The sequence below is a fragment of the Polypterus senegalus genome, chromosome 7 (assembly GCF_016835505.1).
Source record: "Polypterus senegalus isolate Bchr_013 chromosome 7, ASM1683550v1, whole genome shotgun sequence".
NCBI classification, from domain to species: Eukaryota; Metazoa; Chordata; class Cladistia; order Polypteriformes; family Polypteridae; genus Polypterus; species Polypterus senegalus.
The window spans coordinates 9,794,959-9,807,160 of NC_053160.1; the positions used below are offsets into that span (position 1 = coordinate 9,794,959).

General features: G+C 41.2%; 1 protein-coding gene across 2 annotated transcripts in view; it reads right to left on the bottom strand.

Annotated features, from left to right (window-relative positions):
* Positions 1-615: 615 nt before the first annotated feature.
* trmt10b (tRNA methyltransferase 10B) overlaps positions 616-12,202 on the bottom strand; it is a 53,499-nt gene continuing 41,912 nt past the window's right edge. For both annotated transcript variants that reach the window (XM_039758214.1, XM_039758213.1), the window contains exon 10: positions 616-1,369. The gene's annotated coding sequence lies outside the window, so the exon portion shown is untranslated. The remainder of the gene's footprint in view (positions 1,370-12,202) is intronic.

Consider the following 12,202-nt stretch of genomic DNA (forward strand, 5'->3'; position numbering starts at 1 on the left):
TAAACTACGTGATTAAAGTGGAAATGTCGAGATTGAAGTTGACATTTCGTGCTTTTTCCCCACTGTGTGCCTATTTTTTTTTCTCTGTACCCTAATAAGCTTTCATATGACACTCAGACAATGGGCTACAACTCGCCTTTTCACGGTGACTTTGATATGTGACTTCTTTTTTATTTCCGGCACTGTGCGATTTTGTGAACGTGAGCTTTCAAGTTTCTCCAACACACTATGTCACTCGATCAACTTCCTTTTGTTGATTATCCCACGATTTTTTTGAACAAATAGTATGTTTTTCCTTTGCCTCCACTTGGTATTCGCTGAAATTCTTATGTTTCCCCCCGTGCTTTTCCCATTGTCTTTTCACAGAAGGCTGCGCTTAAGGGCGATTTATATTCATTTGCATATTCAAAGAGGAGTAATTCTGGAAGGAGTTGGGGCGTTACATAAAGCGCGTGCACGAGCGTTACTTTTCACGCTGATCTGGATTTATGTAGTAGAAGAACGTGGAAGTTGGAGTACGCACAGATTCCTGTATCTGGATTTTTCTGTGCATAAGACATTTCAGCTTTTGTGCTTACACCATGTTATAGTGCGAGTTCTACGCACGGCGTTATACATGAGGCCCCTGGAGATGGAGATCGAAAATGAAAGTGAGGTACTGGCGTCAGCTGACCGTAGTGATGAACATGTTCACGTAGCTTATGTGCCGATGGCAATGTTTGCTTAGGAGAATACCGGCACTTACGATGACAAGAGATATGAATCAGATCGCATCGCACTGCGACCGCCGCCACCACCACACCAAGATAGCCAGGAAGCCAGACCGCTGCGTAATTCCTTCTAGCCGTCGAGATGCCAGAGATGATAGTGGCCACAGCACGCAGCAACAGACATTTCAAGCTGATTTAAGTGTAAAACCATTGCTTTGTTAGCAGTTGTTTTTTGTTTTTTTTTTAAAAAAGCCTTCAAAAGGTTAAAGTGAAATTTCAAACCAGCTTAACCGTAGAAAGAACATGAGCCGTCGTATAAAAGTATGTTCAGTAACGGCTATCACTGGAGACATTTTCAAATTGTAAGAGCTGTTTTTTTGGAATCATTTAGGGAATCTATGCATTTTAAATGAAATTAAATTCATTTTTTATGGGCACCCCATGATTTTATTGGTCATATGTGATTATAAAAGAAGAATGAATTTAATTCTCCATCTTGGCCTACCACTGGTCCAACATATTTAAACTCCTTACCTCTTTTCAGTTGCTCTCCCTGCAGGCAAACTTCTGAATTCTGATCATCATTAAAACCTCAGACACTCTGTCATCATCTTCTTCCTATGTATCTTCAAACCTCCATTCCTCCAACTTCCTCTCTTCTAATGGCACACAACACAATGTCATCATCACAAAGCCTGCAATTTCATAATATTTCTTTGCATTTATATAGCGCTTTTCTCACTACTCAATTGCAGGTTAAGGGTCTTCTTGCTCAAGGGCCCAACAGAGCAGAGTCCCTTTTGGCATTTACGGGATTCAAACCGACAACCTTCCGATTGCCAGAGCAGATCCCTAACCTCAGGTCTTTTATCCCTACGGGTCGACACATCTGTGATGGTAGTAGAACCATCACCGGGTCTTCTTGTCGGAGCGGGAAGCCAGAAGAATCAGCAGCAGCAGCCGCTATTTAGCCAAATAAAGTACAGTAAAGAGTTGACAGGTGCAGTGCTGATAGATTCGTAAAGTGAAATGATTCACCCTAGAAAACTTAATGTGAGCACATCATTCCGGTAAACGTCAGAGTTTTAGATTTTTAGATTACAGTGGAACCTCGGTTTACGAGTAACTTGGTTTACGAGTGTTTTGCAAGACGAGCAAAATTTTTTAATAAATTTTGACTTGATAAACGAGCGATGTCTTGCAATACGAGTAGTATGGATACACTTTGTTTGCTGAGCGTCATGTAATCACAACTGAGATGATGGTGGTTCTCTCTCTCTCTCTCCTTATCTCGCTCGCTCGCTCGCCCAGTGCGTCTTTTTCTCTCTCTCTCCTTATCTTGCTCGCCCAGCGCTTCTCTCTATTTACAGCGCTTCTCTCTCTCTTCTTATCTCACTCGCCCAGCGCCTCTCTCTGTTTACTACAGCATTGTGACTGTGTGTGTGTGTGTGCGCTGTGAAGTGCGAGTCCTCATCTTGCTCCCCAAAACACGAAGCTGAGTCTCGGTACTTTAACACCAGCTGAATAAACACCAGTTTATTCAGTTTGAAACAGCAACAGCGCTGTTATTTATTGCAGCGGGATCTTTATAATGTTCCTTGATCTTTTTGGATGCGCTTATACGGCGAACTGATACAGCGCTGGGAGACTGCAATTGCTTTGGGACGCTCTTCCGCGTGTCGTCCCGTTGGGTGGAATTCCACATGAGTTTAGAAACTCACACCAGCCATGATTCTTTTTAAAGGTAAATTGCGGGTTAATTTGTATTATGTATTTTACTTTATATTTTGTATTAATCCTTTTTATATGAATAGTTTTTGGTTGTGGAACGAATCATCTGAATTTCCATTATTTCTTATGGGGAAATTCGCTTTGATATACGAGTGTTTTGGATTGCGAGCACGCTTTCCGGAACGCAATTATGCTCGCAAACCGAGGTTCCACTGTACTTTTATTATTTATTTATTAAATAAATAAAATATTAAATATAAATTAAATATTTATTAATTTTATTATTTATTTGTTTTATTATTTTGAGATTACTTCACTTACCGACTTGGCGGAGTCCTCTTCTTAAGTCGACTAGCCGAGTTAGCGGTTTTCATTCTGCGTGTGTGTGGCTGCGTACTCCCTTTATCAGCAAGCTGCTGATTTCGCAACAGTCAGGAGGAACGAAATGGGAAAGTGGGGAGAGCAATCGCAGTACGGGATGGTAATAGTGTTACTCCACTCGTTCGGTGTATTTTACACCTTGTTGTTGTTTAAGAGTTTAAATGTAATCCCCGGGGATGTGTGAGAGATGTATGTAGGATGGTGTATGTGTAGGAATAAAGTGAGGAGAAGGCGGTGCTATTCCTCCTCTATCTAAATGGTAGGGGCCCATTGCCTTTAAGTGACTGGGTAGGAAATACTTAACAGGCCTCAGAGCTGTTAGTAAGGGGGGTGAGTGATGAAGATGGCTGTCACTATTCTGCGTATTGCAAAGATTCATTTTTTCCCCCCCATGCTGTAGGTTGTCTTAAAGGAATTTTTTCCCCCTTCATCTTACTTTAGCTGGAAGAATTAACATTGTTAAGATGAATATTCAAAACATTCCAATATACATCAATAAATCGTTTTTTAAGAAATTAGATTCAATCATAACCTCATTTATTTGGAATTCAAAACATTCACACATCCACAGGGTGGCCCTACAAAGACCTAAGGCAGAAGGTGGCATGGCGCTACCTAACTTTCAGTTTTATTACTGGGTAGCAATTATACATGCTATACAAACCTGGACATGGACACAAATAGATGAACAGACACAAGCCTGGTCCACAATAGAAATAAAATCCTGCAGCACTTCTTTATATTCTTTGCTTTGTACCTCCAATAAGTACAAGTCATCGCCAATATACTAACAACCCAATGGTGCTTCACTCACTCAGAATATGGAGCCAATGTAGGAAGCATTTTAAGACAGAGAAGCTTTAATCCGTGGCACCTCTGCATGATGACCACCTTTTTCCACCCTCTCAATTAGTGTCTGGAAAACATTTTGGATTAAATCACTTAGAGATCTGTACGTAGACGACATCTTCGCATCCTACGAACAATTACACTCCAAATTGAACTTTCCAGCAACACATTTCTTTCACTACCTTCAAATTAGAAACTTTGTTAAACAGAACCTGCCCAATTTTCCTCACCTCCCACTTGCCTCTATGTTGTAAATAATATTGATCAGTCTCAAGGACTGCATTTCTGTATATATATAAAACTATTTTACAGTCCCTCCTCTTTCAAAGATTCAAGAGGACAGTGAGAAAAGGATCTCTCAGTCAACATCTCAGAACAGGAGTGGAAGGCAGCAATGCAGAGCATTCACTCGAGCTCCATATGCGCAAAGCATACAATTATTCAACTTAACATTATATATCGAGCACATCTCTCTCGTTTAAAATTGTCCAAAATGTTTCCAGGACGAGATCCAACCTGCAAACGTTGCAGTCGAGCTCCAGCCTCACTGGGTCACATGTTTTGGGCCTTCATCACATTAACATCATTCTGGACCAAAATCTTTAAGTGCCTTTCAGACAGCCTTGATGTCCCAACCACTCATAACCCACTAACAGCTGTGTCTGGTGGGCTCACTGAGGGACTTAAAGTGGAGAAGGACAAACAAACGGTGATCACCTTTACTACACTATTAGCACGTGGACTTATCTTGATCAACTGGTAGAATCCTAACTCACCTTCTTTAAGTCAGTGGACAGTTCCTCACCTGTGCACTCGGTGAGAAATGCCCACGGCCCGCTATGGCCCAACGTCCCCTCGCTAAGCCGCGAGCGCGGCGATCATTTATTTAAATAGAATGGCCTTTGCTCAATGAGCTGTGGACCCGCTATACCACAGTGGGTACCTGATGTTATATATTATTTGAAATTAGAAAAAATCTAATTTGCACTTAGAGGATCTGAGCAGAACTTTATCAAAACCTGGCAGGATCTGATCAATGACATTTTAGAATAAGCTTTTAAAGCACTGAGGAAGCAGATTCTTTCCCTTTTTTTTCTTCTCCATTTATCATTACTCATTTATTAATTTATCAATTTACTTATTTTTTACCAGAGTTAAGTTTTACTCTGCTGGCCATGCTCTCTTTTTCAAGGTTGGGTGTTGATTTGATTTCGATCTTATCTCTCTAAAAAGAAAAAAAAAATCCTAGGAGGGAAACTAGGGAGACGAGACGTGATCTTCTCAGAAGACAATTTGACATCCGCGCGAGACACACTTTAACGTCACGCGAAGACAATTTGACGCCCCGCGAGAGAGACTTTAACGTCATGTGAGACAGGGCAGTGAGACCACATTTTAAAACAAGTCCACGGACATCTAACCAAGCAGTTCTTGGAATGCCTTTTGACAGACAAACATCATGTGCTCCCAGCTCTTAAAACAACGTGAAGCGACAAGCAGAACACGCAGCTCACCAGCAGCATCAGCAGGAAGCCAGCAGATGATCCAACTGCTTCTCCTGAGGGTCCGTTCAACTCCCCCCGACAACTTTCACAACGCGAGAGGCGGAGACACAAAGTGGTAAAAGGACAGCTGCTGTACAGGCTTTCAATTGATCAACGCAAAGTGCGAAAAGCAAGACATGTAGCTCCCCAGCAGAAACAAGCCAGCAGATGATCCTACTGCAACTGCGTTCAAAACCCCGGCAGAGACACGAAGTGGCAAAAGGACAGCTGCTGTACAGGCTTTAAAATGATCGACGTGCGGCACGACAAAAAGAACACGCAGCTCGCCAGCAGCAGGAAGCCAGCAGATGATCCAACTGCTTCTCCTGAGGGTCCGTTCAACTCCCCCCGACAACTTTCACAACGCGAGAGGCGGAGACACAAAGTGGTAAAAGGACAACTGCTGTACAGGCTTTAAAATGATCGACGTGCGGCACGACAAAAAGAACACGCAGCTCGCCAGCAGCAGAAAGACAGCAGATGATCCGACGGCATCTCCTTAGCGTGCATTCAGCCGCCCTCTTCCCCCCTTCACAATACGAGCAGCGTTATACGTCCTGCGAGAAAGATTTAACCACGCCCAGGGCTGGAAATAAAGGACAAGTATTGTTTTTACAAAAGTTTTAAAGTAAAAGTGAAAATAATGCATATGTTACAATTCCCATGAAACTAACAATCTCTTTAAATTATACAGGGTGCGGCAGAAACAACTCCCACATTTCAAAGGGGGATTGAAAAAAAAAGGCTACGAGGTATCACCAAAAACTTTTTATTTCCCAAATGTAGATATAAAAAAGTTTTTTTACTTTTAAGTTTTAAAAATAATATATCGTCCAAATGGTGGCCTTGACGGCTGATACACATTTGGAGCCGTTCTTGGAAGTTTTCCATCACTCTCACTAGCATGTTGGGGCGAAATTCCTTCAATTTCTTCTTGAATAGCCTCCTTTAGTTGGTCCAAGGACCGAGGACGATGTTTGAAAACCTCCTGTTACCCTTACTCTTTGAACCCACAGCAAAATCGTTTTCTGGTCTGGAACACTTTCATTAGGACGTAAACCGAACCGCATGCGAAACACCCTCTGCGTCGCAGCTACCGATTCACAATTTTTGTATACCGTACCTAACGGAACGGACCGCACCCCTGTACCTGCTTTGGGGACCCCACAGTGATTTTTCGAAATGTGGGAGTTATTTCTGCTGCACCCTGTATATCCGGTAAACCAAAGCTGGGGGTGGGCGAGCGAAGCGAGCAGAGGGCGGAGCCCCCTAGTTTTTGTTAAAATGTATTTTTTTTGCATGGAATGTTGTGTAATTTCAATAGAATTAATAAAATAATGGTATTTTTTCCAAGCTTTTTAATCCAGTGATTTCGAGGAGAGCTTCAGCACTTGTGGAGAGAGAGGTTTTGGAGGCTACAGAGCCATTGGATCAGTTATTCCCCCTTTTTCTTTCTACCATTTCATTTTTTTGACAGCTTTGCACTGTGTGTATTTTATGAGCCCTTGCCTATAATTACTACGCATGAATGTTTTCAGTAATTTATTGAATTTGTCCTGTTTGTTGGATGCGACTATTTTGTTCTGCTGGATTGTTACATTATATTTTTATGGATTTTGTCCTTTATCCCACCCACAAATACTAGTTTATTATTTTTGTATTTTTGCAATAAACATTGGTGACTTTTGATTTCAAGAGACTTTATGGGGTACCTTGAGCACCGTTAGGCTATGAACTATTAGCGGACACTGACCAGAAGACAGTGTTTCGTGACAACATCCATAAGCCGATCAAAGAGTTCAGGACTTCAAGAAGACCCCTGGTGCAGTCCTCCTCTAACTGGGGTTTCGTCTGTCACCCCCAACCGCGGGTCCTCACTCGCCCTTACATATCCTGGACACACAATTCTCTGGTCCTCCTTTCTCTCGCCTGCACCTCCAGACCTCTCGGCCTGTCGCTCTATCGTAAGCCTTCTCCAAAATCGATAAATGCCACGTGCTATCCCTTCTGTACAACCGTGGCCAGAAGTTTACAGAATGACCCAAGTGTTGGTTTTCACAAAGTTTGGTGTTTCAGTGTTTTTAGATCTTTTTGTCAGATGTTTCTCTGGTGTACTGAAGTAGAATTACAAGAATTTCAGAAGTTTCAAAGGCATTTATTGACTACACTACATCCATCCATCCATCCGTTATCCAACCCGCTATATCCTAGCTACAGGGTTACGGGGGTCTACTGGAGCCAATCCCGGCCAACACAGGACGCAAGGCAGGAAACAAACCCTGGGCAGGGTGCCAGCCCACCACAGAACAATTAAACTACAAGAAATCTTTATTTACTACTAGACATTAAGCCCGTTACAATAACGGGCGCTAGAACAGTAGTGCAGAAACATTAGTAGGAACAGTCTATAATACAAACCGGATTCCAAAAAAGTTGGGACACTAAACAAATTGTGAATAAAAACTGAATGCAATGATGTGGAGATGGCAAATGTCAATATTTTATTTGTAATAGAACGTAGATGACAGATCAAACGTTTAATCCGAGTAAATGTATCATTTTAAAGGAAAAATATGTTGATTCAAAATTTCACGGTGTCAACAAATCCCAAAAAAGTTGGGACAAGTAGCAATAAGAGGCTGGAAAAAGTAAATTTGAGCATAACGAAGAGCTGGAAGACCAATTAACACTAATTAGGTCAATTGGCAACATGATTGGGTATAAAAAGAGCTTCTCAGAGTGGCAGTGTCTCTCAGAAGCCAAGATGGGTAGAGGATCACCAATTCCCACAATGTTGCGCAGAAAGATAGTGGAGCAATATCAGAAAGGTGTTACCCAGCAAAAATTGCAAAGACTTTGCATCTATCATCATCAACTGTGCATAACATCATCCGAAGATTCAGAGAATCTGGAACAATCTCTGTGCGTAAGGGTCAAGGCCGTAAAACCATACTGGATGCCCGTGATCTCCGGGCCCTTAAACGACACTGCACCACAAACAGGAATGCTACTGTAAAGGAAATCACAGAATGGGCTCAGGAATACTTCCAGAAACCATTGTCAGTGAACACAATCCACCATGCCATCCGCCGTTGCCAGCTGAAACTCTACAGTGCAAAGAAGAAGCCATTTCTAAGCAAGATCCACAAGCTCAGGCGTTGTCACTGGGCCAGGGATCATTTAAAATGGAGTGTGGCAAAATGGAAGACTGTTCTGTGGTCAGGACGAGTCACGATTCAAGTTCTTTTTGGAAATCTGGGACGCCATGTCATCCGGACCAAAGAGGACAAGGACAACCCAAGTTGTTATCAACGCTCAGTTCAGAAGCCTGCATCTCTGATGGTATGGGGTTGCATGAGTGCGTGTGGCATGGGCAGCTTGCATGTCTGGAAAGGCACCATCAATGCAGAAAAATATATTCAGGTTCTAGAACAACATATGCTCCCATCCAGGCGTCATCTCTTTCAGGGAAGACCCTGCATTTTTCAACAAGATAATGCCAGACCACATTCTGCATCAATCACAACATCATGGCTGCGTAGGAGAAGGATCCGGGTACTGAAATGGCCAGTCTGCAGTCCAGATCTTTCACCTATAGAGAACATTTGGCGCATCATAAAGAGGAAGGTGTGACAAAGAAGGCCCAAGACGATTGAACAGTTAGAGGCCTGTATTAGACAAGAATGGGAGAGCATTCCTATTTCTAAACTTGAGAAACTGGTCTCCTCGGTCCCCAGACGTCTGTTGAGTGTTGTAAGAAGAAGGGGAGATGCCACACAGTGGTGAAAATGGCCTTGTCCCAACTTTTTGGGATTTGTTGACACCATGAAATTCTGAATCAACATATTTTTCCCTTAAAATGATACATTTTCTCAGTTTAAACTTTTGTTCCGTGATTTATGTTCTATTCTGAATAAAATATTAGAAGTTGGCACCTCCACATCATTGCATTCAGTTTTTATTCACGATTTGTATAGTGTCCCAACTTTTTTGGAATCCGGTTTGTATTAAATGGCAAGGGACCTTGACCTCATTCTGTTTCTTGTCATAATTTTTTTTTTTGTCAAAAATATTTTTGCAAGAAGACTAAAGTAAAATAATAATAAAATAGAAACGTATGACAATACAGTAAGTATAATTAATATTGCCTTAGTGTAAACCTTTGTAACAATCTAATACACAATATCTAAAGAAGATATTTAGGAAAAACGTTCTATTTTTTTACCTCATGAGATTTTTCTATACAATTTCATTATAGACAACATTTCTTGTAAATATTCTGTCCGAGTTTAGTAACAGTTTGCCTTGTTCAGGACCATCTACAACCTTGACAACAACATCTGGAAAACTTCTAACTCTTGATAATGCAACATATAACTGACCGTGGCTGAATGCTGGTTCTGGCAAGTAAACGCCAACTTTTTCTAAGGTTTGCTCTTCTGAGTCTTTCTCTTTTAGCGTTTTTCTGACGCTCATTTTCTTTTTCTTCAATCGATCTATTTGTTCGTATTTTTTTTTTTTTGTCTTTCAGCCTTTCTTTTGCTGACCGTTCTTCCAGGAGATGTTGCTTATATAGGATTTGATTGTCTGTGCCTTTTGTCCTACTTGACGTGTCCTTTTTTTTTTTTTGGGTGGCATGTTGTTAGTAGATATGTCCGTAATATTTTCTCTTACAGTAATACTGGCTTGTATGTGGGTGTAATATGCGTCAGTGTATTGTGTGCCTTTAAATTTCTCTCGCAGTAATACTGGTTTGTATTTCCATAAAATGCCTGTCATTTTCTCTTGACAGTAATACTGGCTTTGATGTCCGTAATATGACTTGAATTTTCTGTCACAACAGTGGGCAATCAGCAGAGTGTCCCCAGCAACTGATATAATGTGTGGCGTGCAGTTGATAATCGTGACTGTGTCGTCTCCCCAGCAAGTATTTTAATCTGTGCTGGCGTGTAGCTGGTTATTGTATGTGTGGCGTCTCCCCAGCAACGGACTTTATGTGCGCGGCCGCGACTACCCAATCAGCACTCTCCCCAGCAATGATGTCTTTTATTTGCTTATCATGCACTGCCGCGGCAAGGCCATTCACTGTGTGCCCAGCTTCCAGTGTGTGTGCGAACGGGCGGGGCACGGTGCGATGTGCGTCGCGGCCTCACGCATGCACACTTCACCAGAAGATACAGACACACACGGACACCTGGACACACACAGGGCTTTTATTAAAGAGGATGACATGAAATTTATGCAAAGAGTCCATCTTTGCAGTGTTGGCACTTCTTTCTATTTCAAGACCTCTGCTATTCGCCCTGACAGGCTGTCCATCAACTTCTGGGCCCAATCGTGACTGATGGCAGCCCATTCTTGCACCCTCAATGCTTGGAGTTTGTCAGAATTGGTGGGTTTTTGTTTGTCCACCTACCTCTCAAGTTCTCAATGGGATTAAGGTCTGGGGAGTTTCCTGGCCATGGACCCAAAATTTTGATGTTTTCTTCCCCGAGCCACTTAGTTCTCACTTTTGCCTTTTGGCCATTTGCTGCATCATTGCTGGAGAAGGCACTGTTGGTCACCAGACTGTTCTTGGATGGTTGGGAGAAGTTGCTCTTGGCAGATGTTTTGATCCCATTCTGGTGCTTGTTCTTGACCATAGTGAGGATTCTTCTGTCATTAGCAGTGGAGGTCTTCCTTAGCCCTTTTGTGATTACTGAGCTCACCACTGTGTTCTTTCTTCTTCATTACATTGCAAACAGCCGATTTGAGTCATCATAAGGTTTTCCTGATGTCTCTAAAGGATTTATTCTTGTTTTTCACCCTCATAATGACTTCTTTGACTTTCACTGGCACAGCTCTTGTCCTCTTGTTGAACAATGGCAACTACAGACTCCAAAGAGCAGAAACAACCTGAGGCCTCTTATGAATCAATGAAACCCACCTGAAGAATCACAAACCACCTGTGATACCAATTGTCCCAAACATTATGTTGTCCTGAAATGGAGGGACCGTGTAGAAAAAGTGTTGTCATTTGGATATGATGCGACTGCAATTACCCTTAAATGAAAGTCAGCAATGAGCACTTCAATCACGATGTCTGAATTGTTTGATTTGTAATTTTAAACTGTGGACCAGAGGGGGAAATCAAGGAAAAAAAAGGGGTCTTTGTTCCAAACATTAAGGAGGGCACTGTATACTGTATATAAATAAATAGCATTTAATGAGCAGATTATGTACTGTGAGTGACTGCAAAGCTCACTGAATATACAGACCACTGAGACACAATGAACATTAATACAGTACAGCCTACAATTAACACCAATTCTAACAAAGCACTGTGAGTTTTCACCATTGTTGTTTTAAATGTTCAGAGTGATAGAAAGATAGATAGATAGATAGATAGATATGAAAGGCACTATATGATAGATAGATAGATAGATAGATAGATAGATAGATAGGAAAGGTGCTATATTAAAGATATAGATAGATAGATAAGAAAGGCGCTATATAATAGATAGACAGATAGATAGATATGAAAGGTGCTATATTAAAGATATAGACAGATATGAAAGGCACTATATAATAGATAGATATGAAAGTTGCTATATAATAGATAGATATGAAAGGCACTATATAACAGATAGATAGATAGATAGATAGATAGATAGATAGATAGATAGATAGATAGATAGATGGATAGATAGATAAATGGATAGATGGATAGATAGATAGATAGATTTTATCGAGTGAAATTTAATCCTGAGCAAGTCACTTCACCTACTGGTGTTACAAAAATACAAATATCTTGCTGCACTAAACATTTTGCTGCATTGCATGTTAGGTTAATTGGCCATTTTAAATGGACCTTTTTGTCATTCACATCTTTATTTGCCCGCCCAGGGAGGATTATTACTATGTATTATTATCTTTTTATATATTCTAGTAATTTTTTACATTATGACAGTCTTTAATTTTCATACTTAAATGAACAGTGCATGGCAT